The 14,778-nt window shown below is 42.8% G+C and overlaps 2 non-coding genes across 2 annotated transcripts; one reads left to right on the plus strand and one right to left on the minus strand.

Moving 5' to 3' along the window:
• The first annotated feature begins 91 nt into the window (after positions 1-91).
• Positions 92-282, plus strand: LOC140320236 (U2 spliceosomal RNA). The gene has a single exon (XR_011918103.1). It is a non-coding gene; the product is annotated as a U2 spliceosomal RNA (small nuclear RNA).
• A 10,838-nt stretch (positions 283-11,120) lies between these two features.
• Positions 11,121-11,235, minus strand: LOC140265666 (U5 spliceosomal RNA). The gene has a single exon (XR_011906369.1). It is a non-coding gene; the product is annotated as a U5 spliceosomal RNA (small nuclear RNA).
• Positions 11,236-14,778: the final 3,543 nt, after the last annotated feature.

Here is a 14,778-nt window from a genome sequence, read left to right on the forward strand (position 1 = left end):
ACTCTCTGGCCACCTATGGCCATAAAAAGAACACCGCGACAAGTGCGCATTGTGCCAGGAAGGGCCCTCGGACGTGAACCAGTGGACAGTTATCGCTTCTCGGCCTTTTGGCTAAGATCAAGTGTAGTATCTGTTCTTATCAGTTTAATATCTGATATGTCCTCTATACGAGGACTACATATTAAATGGATTTTTAGGAACAGGAGTTGAAAAAGGAGCTTGCTCCGTTCACTCTAAGCATCGACCCGGTACTGCAGTGACGCTGGGAACGGTGCGCTCTTCTCTGCTCTTGTGAAAAAGCAAACAGTGTTGCACGTGTTATTTGGCCGTCAGGATGCGTTTCCTCACTTTATCACAGGGGGAACAGTATCTGACGAGTGAAATAAAGCCATCAGATACCGTTCCCCCACTTTAACACAGGGGGAACAGTATCTGACGAGTGAAATAAAGCCATCAGATACCGTTCTCCCACTTTATCACAGGGGGAACAGTATCTGACGGGTGTTATTTGGCCATCAGGATGCGTTTCCTCACTTTAACACAGGGGGAACAGTATCTGACGGGTGTTATTTGGCCGTCAGGATGCGTTTCCTCACTTTATCACAGGGGGAACAGTATCTGATGGGTGTTATTTGGCCGTCAGGATGCGTTTCCTCACTTTAACACAGGGGGAACAGTATCTGACGGGTGTTATTTGGCCGTCAGGATGCGTTTCCTCACTTTAACACAGGGGGAACAGTATCTGACGGGTGTTATTTGGCTGTCAGATACCGTTCCCCCACTTTAACACAGGGAGAACAGTATCTGAGGGGAACAGCGGCTCGACGGAACACCGGTAAGGACGTCCATCGTACTCGAAGTTGTCGTTCACATCGTCAAAATCTGATAAATATCCTGCCATGTTGCACAAAACTATCAGTAGCAAACTACATTATCCGACTGTCACAGAGCACGGAGTGAATGAGCTGTGCTGCAGCAGCGCATAGACGAGTGTGTAGAAAGCCCTCTATAAGCCCCCCCATAGCTGCCGATAACAACAACACAGCAGCTATGAGCTAACAGAGCTATGAGCTAACAGAGCTATAGTACACGTTCGTTCATTCATTCGTCTTAAAGTATTGGTGAAATAAAGACAGATAATGCCTTGGTAAGGTCTAGGTTTAAGAATACCGGAGTTCCCCTTGAACCATTAATTTTCCTTTCAGTTATATGCACTTGACAACACACATCCACTACATTTTACACTCATGCACATCCTACACCACTGATAATACTGAAGTTCACATCCCATTTGGAATGTTTGTTCGTTTTTTTCGTTTTTCTGTTGGTTAAATAAATTAGTTAAACCTTCTAAAACTAGTGCAACTCCGGTCATGGCCCAAAGATCCAGGTTGTGACAAATGGGGTCCGTTCGTGGTCGGTGATTTGTTGGATAATTGGGGGTGTAGATTTTTTTGCCACACGTGTCTTTGCTTTACTCATTGATAAGCTGATGAGAGCCTGGTGCGCGTTTGGTCAGGTGGTGATCGCCGTTTTGTCTCCGTATTGCTGGAAGTTTTGGGAGTCGTGCTGGACTTTGAAGGTTTGGTATCTGTGGAAGCGTTTGGATTAGTTTTGGATTTTTTCCTTTGTTTTTCTCTCTTGGGAAAGTCGGCTGTGCGTGGTCCAAAGAGAAGGTAAGTGTTGCCGCCCCGAGGCGCTGTGTTTGCAGTTTTCCTGTTAAGCTGTAGTGGCGTCTCCCCTTTGGGTCACGTTGTTTTTCTTTCTTTGTATGGTGTTGTGGCAACGTGGTTAGTGTCAGCTGTCTATGGACGGTTGTCTCGGGAGCACGTCCGTGGGATTCTGCGTGGTGGCCTGCTTTCGGGTGACCTCTCAGACCCGCTGGTTTTCAGTGCGTAATTACCCACCGCAAGCTGCATGAAGACGGGGGGGTGATTATAGTAAGATTTTGGGCTAAGCAGGTAGGGGGGATACTATTTCTGTTTGCGTTCTGTTTGGTCTGCTATGGCTTCCTTGTCGGAGTTTTTTGATACGCCCTCTGAGGTGTTTCTTAATAGTTGTGCTAAAGAACAGTTTATACAGATAGCTGAGCATTACACAATCAATGTGCACACTGAAAACAGTTGAGTTAAGAAAAATTACCCAATTTTAACCCAACTGCGGTGTTGAATAAGGACAAACCCATTTTTTTAATGGGTTAATATTTTTCGACCCAACTTTTGGGTTGAGTTACGCTAACTACAACACTGAGTTACCTTTAACCCAATTACTGGTTCAAAAAAATTAACCCAGTAGTTGGATTAAAAATATCTCTATCATATATTGAATATTAGGATTGCGACTTATCAGAATTAAATAGATTATTACTCCATTAAAATATACCTACAAAAAAATTGATAAAAGACAAAAAAAAAGGTTTTTACAATGTCTTTATTTTCCACACAATTTGACAGTTCACTGAAACTACAGTCTGCAGTTTAGCAATGCAGTATTGGAAAAATGTCACTGGTGTCGACTCCGGTCCCTTTATCTGATATACAGATTGTTGCAAAGACTCCCAGGCAGGAGAACACGCCTTTGGGTAGTTCATGTCAAAGACATAGAATGACTTAAAGCATACATCGACTGCCGCTAACAGTGTTGCCTGAGAGAGTGCCTGATCTGCAAAGATTACAAATGACTGTGATGCACAATCCTGAGGCTCTCCCAGGGCCAGGACAGAGGGGAAGGGCCTGTCTCGCTGGAGAAACTCCACCATATTTGTTCCAATCTAAGAAAAACACAAACAAAGATGGACAAAGTGAGTGTCATGGTGAAAGTGAATCCTCAGCAATATAACAGATTTCCAGTTTGTGATTATAATATTGGTAAACTATAGGTGTGTGTGTGTGTTTACATAGACAGTTAATGGTGGTATGGCAACCATTAACTTCTAGTATGCAAAATTGTACCCGGTGTCATCTCGTCCACATCTAATGAAAGGAGCTTTCCATCTTTTTTGGCCAATAGCCTTCGCAGTATAATCTGTCAGCCACGTGTCAAATAGTTTTGGTGCTGCCTCACCATGCATCACCTCGAAGTCCTGCGCAATCTGAAAACAACAAAACCAAAAAAGGACATCCTTTAAAACCTAGATACGGTGTGGTCCTGTACCAGTGGTCCAATACCATGCAAGTAATGTTAATAAACAAATGCACTTATAGGACACCATTTTTATCAAATGAATTCAGATCGTTTTAAAAAGCATGTTTAAGTCGGCATCCTTTTCCATGTGAACGAGGAAAAATAAACTCACATAGCCACTGTTGGATTTATCAGCCAGGCACCAATGAACGTGTGAAATTCCTTAATGTTTGTAGTTGGCCTGTAAATACAGTAAATAAATAGAAAAAATAAATAAAGGAATCATGTAAACAAATGTACTGTCTACATGTTTACAGATCAAGCTATTTATTTTATAATTTTACAAATTTATAGTCCAGATATTGTTGAAATATCAGAATCTCAAATACTTTTGTTTAGGTTATGACTCCAGATGAACAATATTTATTTGACATACCTCTCTCCAAATCTCTCAATCAAGAAAGACACAAGAATTTGTGTCAAAGAAATCCTTTCCTTTCTTGTGATGAAGCCACTTTCATCCAGGCTCCTCATTATGTCGGGGCCATTGGATGTTAATGTAAGAACCTGTCGGATGTCCTGTAAAATTCTTCTCAGAAGCCGTATAGTCAAGTCAACATCTACATGAATATTAAAGTCACCCACTACAATGACTTTATCTGTACTCAGCACTAACTGGGATAAAAACTCTGAGAATTCAAACAGAACCTCAGAATAAGGGCCAGGTGGACGATACACAACAACAAACACAAGAGGTTTTTGTGATTTCCACTTTGGGAAAAACTGAGAATCAGAGATTCAAAAGAGCTCAAACTAATCTTGGGTCTAGGACTGATTAGTAACCCTGATCTGAAGATAGCTGCCAATCCTCCTCCTCTGCCTGTGGTTGGAGGAACATTTAAATAGTCAGAGGGAGTTGATTCATTAATGCTAACATGATCCTCCTGCTGCAGCCAGGTTTCTGTAAGAAAAAATATATCAATATGATGATCACAAATCAAATAATTCACTAACAGAGACTTCCAAAGGAGAGATCTAATATTCAACAAACCACATTTAATAGTTTGATGTTTTTGTTCAGTTAAAGTTTTTGTTTTAAATTTTTTTTGCACAAGAGGGGGGGGGGGGGGGGGGGGGGCAGCAGAGAAGTGTGTCAGACTACAACTCTGCATCCTGGTCTCAACCCTGGGTTGTCATGTTTTTGGATGACTAATAAATTCGTCCATATTTCTAGAAATGAGAGCCGCTCCTTCCAAAGTGGGATGGATGCCGTCTCTCCTCATCAGACCAGGTTTTCTCCAGAAAGATTGCCAATTATCTATGTAGCCCACGTTGTTTGCTGGACACCATCTAGACAACCAGCGATTGAATGAAGACATACGGATAAACATGAATCACCTTGTTGCTGCAGAAATCCTATTTTCTGTCTGTCAAACTGTTTTCTTTGCTGTTTTTCATAGATGCAGCTAAAGAAATGGGAACAAATGATGTGTCTTTGTGACAGGCTGCTGGTAACAAAGTGCCTAAAGATCCAGTTTAAAATGGCTTCTTTGCTAAGTTGTCTGTTCTGTGTCGACACAACACTGGTTCATCCCTTGAGTTAGGAGCCTTTTTCCTGCCTGAAGGGTTCAAAGGTCAGAGTTAAGTGGCTTAACAAAGAAAAAGTTGTGGTCTTTGCTGGATTTTTAACTTTCTTAAGTCTTTAAGTCTTTCGTTGTCCTCGGGGGTCACTGAGTGAGACTTTGCTCCGGGGCTGCGTTTTTTTTTTTCTTAATTGTAGTTTTTTTTGCTGTAATCAGGACCTACAGCGCATAAACGACCCTCCCATAGCACTTGCTCCTTCCCATCTTCCACTTAATCCAGAATCCAAAGGTGGGCGGTAACCTTGAGAGCCTACGAATACACGATAGTGTATAAGGAAGGGAAGTATCCCTGCAATGCGGATGCTCTGAGCCGCCTTCCTTTACCAGAAAAAGTGGAATTGGAGGAACTGGAAGAGAGAGTTCTCATGCTGTAGAGCTGTGACATCACACTGGTGACAGCCTAACAAGTGAAAGCGTGGACAGACAAAGATTCAGTACTCTCGGACAAAGAGGGGGAGGAGACTGTAAAGGCCTGTACAACATGTCAAGAGCACCGCAACATTCCTGCTCCAACTCCATTACATCCTTAGGATTGGCCTGAAAAACCGTGGAGCCGTATCCACGTGGATTATGCTGGACCATTTATGGACAAAATGTTCTTTGTGCTCATTGATGCACATTCAAAGTGGATGGACGTGTATCCAGTGAAATCTGCCACTTCAGCCGCCACAATCGAGTGCCTGCGAACAAGTTTCAGTAACCATGGACTGCCTGGGTTGTTGGTGTCTGATAATGGTACTTGTTTTACCAGCACCGAGTTCAGAGACTTCCTAAAGAAAAAAAAAAGGTATCCGTCAGGTGACCTCTGCACCCTACCATGCCGCCAGTAATAGGTTAGCAGAGAGAGGGGTACAAACATTCAAGAGAATGATGAAAAAATGTCCAGAAGGCACACTGACGGCTAAAGTAGCCAGACTGTTATTTAGCTACAGAGTGACTCCTCACACTCCAACGGATCTATCCCCAGTCAAGCTACTTCTTGGGAGGAAGCTACATTGCACCCTGGATTCAATCCACCCAGATCTAAGCAGGAGAGTGAAGGAAAACCAAGAAAGACAGATAAAAGATCACAACAAGAAAGCAACAGGACGCTGGTTCAAAACAGGAGACTCAGTGTTGACCCAGAACTTCAGTCTAGGACCCAAGTGGATCCCGGGAATTGACCAGTGACTGGACCAGTGTCATACAAAGTGATGCTGGGTGATGGGAGAGTAGTGAGGAGACATGTGGACCAGATTCACACTCACCACCAGAGACCAGGAAAATGCCACGGCAACCAACCAGCTGACACTATTCAGCCAAGACAGGCCGAAGGAAACAAATGAAGCATGGCTGGACGCTGAGGAGGTGCTACTCAGTGCAAGTTGGAGAAGCCAGCAGCCGTTGAAGCTGTAGGAAGATCAGAGACTGAACAAGGAACTGCAACAAATGCAACTCCAGTAAAGAGACAGTTAAAAAGGGAAACTAAGTTGCCCAGTTATCTTAAAGATTTTAAGCTGAATTAAAGTGAAAGTTAATGGTGTTGGTTGGCACTTAACCAGAGTTAAAGACAGTTATAAGGTTCTGTGAGTTGTATAGAAAATCCTTAAGGGGAGAGGGATGTGATCGCTGTGAAAATACTGTGTGGAGATATACATGTCCACTAGGGGGCAGTGAGTCAGAGTTATACGATGTTAAAGACTCATAGATGTGTAGAAGAAGAATAAGCTGGTTACGACGAGAGATGTGGGAAAGTTACAGCAAGAAGTCTCCTTAATTTACCACATCTTCTCAGCGGTGATATTACCACACTTGAAATACGATGACCTTCCCCGACTGAGCCCAAGATTACAAAAGTGAAATGTTGTCTTTATTCACATTTGCCATGTAGGAAAACACGATGCTAATATCGTCTTTGGGACACGTCGTCGTCTTCGATGTGCTGCAGTCATGGCTGTGTGTTTCACTGCTGAACAGGTTCTCCAACAGATTCCTTTAAATGTCCAGCAGGAATACTCTGATTCTGAAGAGGAAGTGTCAGAGAAAGAAGATAAAGAATGAGGGGAAAACACAGGGTTTTGCTTTTCTCTGCTGATAAAAAGATTTGATGGTTAAGTTAAAGGTATTTTGATATTGAAGGGACATTGCCTAAACTTAACTTTTGGGCTTTTTCTTTTATTTCTCTTTACTCAGTCTGTTTACTAGCGGTTGCTAGTTGTGATTCAAAATGAATGTTGATTTTTCTTGTATTTCCTTGAATGCTAGGGGCTTAAGAGATATCACTAAGTGAGAATCTATCTTTTTATTTTGTAGGGGCGAGAAAGCAAACTTTATTTTGTTACAGGAAATACACTCAAAACCAGACGATGAAAGTTTCCAGAAAATTAACCAAATTATCTTTGACCATGGCTCCAGAAATCAGCGGGGCTGGCCATTCTTTTCTGTAACTTTCCCGGTAAATTGGTGGCCGCTAAACTCAGTAACAATGGTCACTGGCTAATCTGTGTTTTGAATATTGATCAGTATTGTATTCTTGTTAATATCTACGGCTTCAACAACTCAGCCAAACAAACTATTACTTACAGAGCTTTCTGGTAATATTGAAAATCTTAAACTTACCTATCCATTTGCAAGTGTAATTGTGGGAGGATATTACAACATGGTTTATGATGAATATCTGGACAGATACCCTTCCCAGAGTCATCACAGCTCTCATAACCCTGTCTTATCGTAACTTAGTAGATACAGCTTTAATCACCCTAACACTTAAGAGTATTCCTGGTTCAAACCAAATCCAGAATGGACTTCTGGTTCATTTCTGCTTCAAACTGCTGTGTCAGCAGCCCCTTTTTCAGATCACTCTGGTATTAAACTGGGTTTTAAACCCCCTGGTGGCAGTTGCAGAAATAAGGGCTCCTGGAAGTTTAATTCAACTTTATTAAACTGTCGAGCATATTGTGATGGTATAAAATCTCTAATTTCTGCAGTGATGGCAAAGGACTCCAAGTTCCTGTGTTTCTAAAAAGGAGTTTTTAACATTTAAAATTGGAGAATTTTTCATTTATTTTGGGATCTTAAATTCTCTCGCGGCTGCTCGATTCCCATGTTCCTCCGCGTAGGAAGGAAGTTAGTTGTAGTTAGTTAGTAGTATAGTGTAGTAGAGTAGTGGGGAATTGCAATATGGTCATTATGGTCATGCCATTTCTTGGCATGCCCATAATAAAACATAATAATAAATCAAATGTATTATTATTATTACCATTACTTGACACCAAGTGCACATGGACAGCAGGCTACAGTTCACGCTATTGACCACTAGATAATGCCAAAGTTGCGTTTGACAGAGGATTTATTTAAGTTGAAGTTTCCTGAGGATTTTATGTTCTTCCAACATAAAAAAAAATACATATTTTAATATTCTAATACCTATGTGAACTGAGCTTGTCATGTTACCAAAAATGAGTTATGTATGTATGTTATTTATTTATTTTTTTTTTTAAAAAGTCATCCATTCATTTCATCACAGGACCACACGAGACTCAGTCAAATTTATTTGTACAGCACACTTCATGTACAGAACAATTCAAAGTGCTTTACATAAAAGAAAAGCATTGCAGCAGTAAGCAGAAAAAATATGTGAAATAATATAAACAGAAAGAAATAAAATAATTAAAATGAATAAAAACAAGCAACAGTGTCAATAAGTTAGAAGATACTGTGCAGATTTCATGCATAGACACATGAGAAAAGAAATGTTTTTATCTCCTCTGGCAGTTTGTTCCACTTGTTTGCAGCATAGCAGCTAAATGCTGCTTCTCCAGGTTTAGTCTGGACTCTGGACTGGACCAGCTGACCTGAGTCCTTGGATCTAAGAGCTCTGCTGGGTTTATATTCTCTGAACATATCACAGATTCTGGGATTTGTAAACCATCAGTAGGCTTTAAAATGGCCATTGTGTTGGACTCTTATTATTCTCCCATTTCCATCACGAATTTCGGCGCTTAACTCCTCCTGCAGCGACAGTCCGACCGGAATAAAAAACACATCGCTGGTGGGCAGAAGTGTGCTATGACTTTTCTCTCATTACTCGACCGGAATTGCGGAAAAAGCGGGCAAATTCCCAATGGGAAAATGCATTGAGAAGGCCTCAACGAGGCAGTTTTGGGCTCGAAGCCCACACACATCATTCAAAGTTTGTATGTGACAGGAAAGTTTAACTTTAACTGTGGTAAAGGGCTTGTTTCCATTATTCTGAACAGATCTACCGGGCCTTATGTGTGATAACAGGTCCTGTCTAAAGCAGGCAGATTTCACCAGAACAAGCCAGTATCTCATATTTCAGACTGGATTATGATCATATAATACTTGACCTTCAACTCTCAGCAAAGCCTCTGTCTCTCTGTTTGGACGGGCAGCAGCTTGGCACCCATCAGAATTTAGAATAGAATTTATATGTTCAGACAAGATAGTTTCAATGTCAGAGAGCTCTTGCACAGATTTGTGTACGGTCCACAAAGTCCTGACTGGACCCAAAGTCCTGACTTTTTTTTTGCACACAATTGGTTAATCTGTAGAAATAACTTTTGTAATTTTTACTTTTCTGTAGAGATACATTTGTTTTATGATAAATGTATGAGGCTTAAGTCAGCAAAGCATTTCTGTGGCTGATTAATTCACTAATTTCTCTTGTCCTATATTTGCCACGTTTTATTATATCCAAATGACTGTTAAAAAAAATATATTTTTATATATATATATATATATATATATATTTTTTTTTTACAGATATTATTATTTCCTTCGTATAAATTAAAAGGGTGTTACAAGGGTGGCAGGAAGAAGACTAAATGTAGACGGAAAAACAAAGGCCCCTGTGCAAAATACAATTTACAGATTCAAATGCATCTTGTGGCATGGAAGGAGGACAAAGGGAAGGTGAACAGAGAAAAAGTATGATAACTAATTACATAAAGGTGAAAAGGGGGAGCATAAGTCAGTCCGACGCCCCAAAAGTCCGAGCGTCCATCTCTCCGGCTAACCATTAATCCAACTTTTCTTTTGGCCTTTTGGCCCGACTGCCCATTGCTCCGACCATCCACAATTCCGACTTTGGACCCAACAGTAAATTCTTCTACAGCCATCTTGTCTGTGGATTTTGCTGAACAAAATAGAGATTTTTTTCTATTCTATTATTTGATTTCTGTGCGTAAAATGGAGCCATTTTGGTTCATGTTTGAGCCTTTTTTTTTTTTCCTGGATTAAATTTTCTAAAGTTTCAACATTTGGGGCTCCCACAAATCCTCAGCAATGTCCATCACCGTGTCGTTGGAGAGGAGGAGCTGCAGCACTCCCCTGATGCTGCTCTCCATCACCCCCAACACCTCCACACCAGCAGCCTCACCAGACACAGTCACCATCTGCCGAAGGAAACAGCACTTATATCACATGACATCTTGCAGCTACATAGTAAACCCTTTTACTACCATTCAATTAAAAAAAAAAAAAAAAAAATTAATTTTTATCATATCTTGTCATTTCACATCTGTAGAATACATTTTTTTCACTGTTGAAAATCACAATTTACATTTATTGCTTAATGAAATAAAGCCAATCCACTGCCATGTTCTGCCTAGTACATTCATTCTTAAAAAAAACCCATTTATCTGATTGTTTGCCCATTCAACCCATCAAATCCTACTTTTTTAAATGTTATCTGCATTAATAACAACACACACTTCCATTATTATGATATATGGATTCATTTTAAGTTCTATGCTGAATAGAACTCACAGTATTTGTCCCAATCACTGTGAGTGTTATGAAGATGTATTGCTATACCTCTATGTTGGTCCCTCCCTGCTTCCATTTTGGGTTTCAGGTTTGTGATCCTGACTTCCAGCTCCTGAATAGCAGCTTCACACCACAAAATGAGGCTGACAGAAGCGTTGTCCTATACACAACACAGAATGATATGTATGAACTTCATAGGCAGCACAATATTCTCTGTCATGGGTAGTCCACGAGTGACCAGAGTAAAAATATAAACAGCCAGTGTTACAAACATCGCTTTCTATTGTCCCATGACACCAATCTCCTGAAGGGGAATGACAACCAAAACAGCAAATGTGCCTGAAAATCCAATTTAAACGAACGGGCTGCGGCCAGGAGCCTTCCCCAATTTAATTCTGCACTCCCCTCTCCCTGAAACTCACAGTATTTGTCCCAATCACTGTGAGTGTTATGAAGATGTATTGCTATACCTCTATGTTGGTCCCTCCCTGCTTCCATTTTGGGTTTCAGGTGTGTGATCCTATCTATGATTTGGCGCCGTCAATACAATCAGTATCTCAGTCTATGTCCTGCTTCAGGACTTGTGGGTCCGCAAAGGTAAAGCCTGCCAAAAATAGAAACAACTCATTAGTGCTGCTCTCCACGGAAGTCTTTAGTAAAAGGCGAAAGACTTGTACGTTATGAAGAGAAACCAGAGTACGATTATCCGTCACTGCGGGAGCAGGGCACCAGGCCAGTTGGCATAGCCACCTTCCCCATGGTGAGCTTTGCTTGGTTGAGACGCTTGCTCCCCCTTGCTCCTCGGCTGACCAAGTAGGAACAATTGGGCCCTATTGGATGGCTGCCTTGTCTTTTACTCTGTGCAAAAGACAAGGCAGCCACAAACACCACGGGAAACACCGTATTGAGGCTTTGTTCTGAGCGCTCATTCGGTGTTGCGTTTCTTTCAAGCAATTCTCCCGGTTAGCCCGCACTCGGCTCGCTCCCAGAGCCGTGTTAAAGTCTGCCTCGCATTCACTCCCTTTTCTCAGCAGACTAAAAGAAAATTTCATCTTGGGCTCCCTGAAACTTCCATCCTGCACCACTGTTTGCCTTTTTACAAGAGCAGAGAAGAGCGCACCGTTCCCAGCGGCAACCGCCTGTGTAAGGCAAGCCAATTTATATCCCTCGCCCTGTTTGTGAGACCTTTCTGCTGTGTGAAAACCCACCCTTGTTGCCCCACCCCATACACCCCCACCGGCCCCCTTTTTTTCCAAAGCAAAGGTCCCCCTCCTGACACTCTGGGTGCTTTTTCCCCCAGCATACCACCTGCCTATAATACGGGGGTAAGACATCCCCCTTTGGCTTTCTATTGTCCCATGACACCAATCTCCTGAAGGGGAATGACAACCAAAACAGCAAAAGTGCCTGAAAATGATGGCCACTGGTCTGTTGCACAGACCTGCACAAAAAGGAAAAGAAAACCACATCCAACTTAAGTGGGATGTCCGGCACACCCCTCCCTCCCATCCGAACTTCCTGGTACATCCACTCCCTTCTCCCATCTGCGAACGGGCTGCAGCCAGACGCCTTCCCCAATTTAATTCTGCACTCCCCTCTCCCTGAAACTCTACCCCCAGGACTCTCACTGGGCCCTGGTACTGGGTTCAGACCAGCTATGTCACGATCCGTGAAAGCACTGGACGCAGATGCAGGGTAGAATCAATAATCAGATTTTATTTATATAATGATAGTCACTTGATGAGCAAAATAATAGATTATAAATTCCTATCTCACTCTCCTCGATACCTATGGGGAGAAGAGTGAGACTATAAAACTTATCAAAAGAAAGTTCTCTCCACGCTAGGTTATATATAAAAGGTTATATAAATCTTACAAATAAACGTATCCCTCTCTGAACCGTCGGAGGATCTATAGAAATTTAACAAAATCAATAAACACAAGGAGACTCCTTCTAATGGCGTTGCTATGAAAGTTATAATTATAAATCAAAGACACTCCTCTACCGGAGATAATACTGAATAAACGACAAGACAAACAAAACTTCACTTGACTAAATCTATGGCAAAACTTACAACAGAAAATCACTCTCAAGGAGGAAATCATTAATAAACAAGATCTTTGGTTTACATAGGCGTGGATCACTGTGGAGGCTAGAGGACGAACGCTCGAAAGACAATTAAACACACTGGCAACTGGACAAGGGAAGACGCAGACTAAATACACATGAGGAACCAAGGGGAACAGGTGGAAACACTTGGGAATCAGGGAAGACTATGAGACACGGGAGGAAGAGCAAGTTATCTGAAACAAGAGGAGTTGTTAATTTCAAAATAAAATCAGGAAGTGACAAGACAAATGGTAAATGGACTTGTACTTGTATAGCGCTTTTCTAGTCTAGCTGACCACTCAAAGCACTTCACTACATGCCGCATTCACCCCACTCACACACATTCATACAGCACGTCTTAGGATATAACTACGTGCTTTTTCTAATCATTCACACACATTCATACCCCCAATGATACACTGGGGGAGCAACGTGGGGTTCAGTGTCTTGCCCAAGGACGCTTCGACATGTATTCTGGGGAAGCCAGAGTCGAACCTTCCGATTGGTGGGCGACTGCTCTTCCTCCTGAGCTACAGCCGCCCAAGGTACAAAACCCTAAGAGCCTCTGTGAGACCTGACCAGCAACTCAGATGCCGGCCTCTTTGATTGTTGACCCCCAGGACTCTCACTGGGCCCTGGCACTGGGGCAGACCAGCTAGGCCTCCCACCCTACCAGCCCATGGTCCAAAAAACTTAATGGTGGACTACCCTAAGTTCACCCTGGCCCCCGACACTTCCAAAAAACTCTCCACCACTTCCAACAGCCGTGTGACCGACCTCTCTGTTGTCAAAAAAAAGGTCATGTCATCCGCATACTGCATCACTGTCAACTTGTCTGGACCTGCTCCAGGAAGGTGCAGACCCACCACACCCGGGTCCCCCCGCACCACCGAACCCAGCGGCTCCATGTAAGCCACAAAGAGCAGCGGGGAGAGTGGGCATCCCTGCCTCACCCCAGTTCTCTGTGCCACCACTGTACCCAAGTGCCCGTTCACCATAACTCTGCTCCCCACCCCCTTGTACATGATCTCCAACCACTCTATGAAACGGGGCCCGAATCCCATCCTCTCCAAAACTGCAAAAAGAAACCTGTGGTTCACCCTGTCAAACGCTTTCTCCATATCTAACCCCACCAAACTCATATTGATTCCCCGCTCCTCCACCCAGTGAAAACAGTCCCTCACCAATCCCAGATTCCACTGTATTAGCCTTCCCTCCACCCCACACGTCTGATCCTCATGGATTACATGAGGTAGAGCCTTCCGAAGACGACCTACAACTAGGACTCGAGCCACAATTTTGTAGTCCACACAGAGCAATGTGATCGGCCTATAGCTTTCCATTCGCTCCCTGTCCCCTTTCTTATACAAGAGAGATATGACCCCCTCCTTCATTGTTGCGCCTAAGCCCCTCCCTTCCAAAACAGATTTAACCACCTCCCACATATCCCTCCCCAAAATCCCCCAAAAACCTGTGAATTTTGCTGAACAAAATGTCACGAAGAGACTTTTTTCTATTCATTTTTTTTTTTTTTCCTGGATTAAATTTTCTAAAGTTGCAACATTTGGGGTCAGAGTGTGTGATCGAAAACCACCAGTCTTCCCGTTCAAGGCATCTCCTCCATCGGATGCCGTGACTTTGTTTGCTAATTAAGCTTTCATTGACTGTATCACATCTGTGCACATGTCTTAAAACATGAAAGGAACAGGAGCAGGACCCACGCACTTCTGACTAGCACCTTTCCTGCTGGCAGCCCCTTCACCTCCTCCACCATGGTCACCGGGCCCTCCATCCCCTCAACTATGCCTCCAGGAACCCTTCTCTGCAGAGACCCTAAACACCTTCCCAGGCCATCCTCATCCACCGCCCCCTCCCCACCTTTCCCACACAGCTGTGGGATACATGCCCTTACCTGGGCTGTCTTAACCTGCTTGAAAAAATACGCACAGTTAGTAAGGATTCTGCGATGACTGAAAGGAAACCAGGAGACTAAATACTGTGGAGGGAGTGATCAGTGAATGAGGTGCAGCTGTGAACAATGAAGCAGGTGATGTGAGGTGGCAGGGGAAAAACATGACCTGAACAGAACCTGAAAACGTGACTAATAAAACATAAACTGTGATATGAACATAG

This window comes from Leuresthes tenuis, unplaced genomic scaffold (assembly GCF_036924035.1).
Source record: "Leuresthes tenuis unplaced genomic scaffold, fLeuTen1.0.hap1 SCAF_12, whole genome shotgun sequence".
NCBI lineage: Eukaryota > Metazoa > Chordata > Actinopteri > Atheriniformes > Atherinopsidae > Leuresthes > Leuresthes tenuis.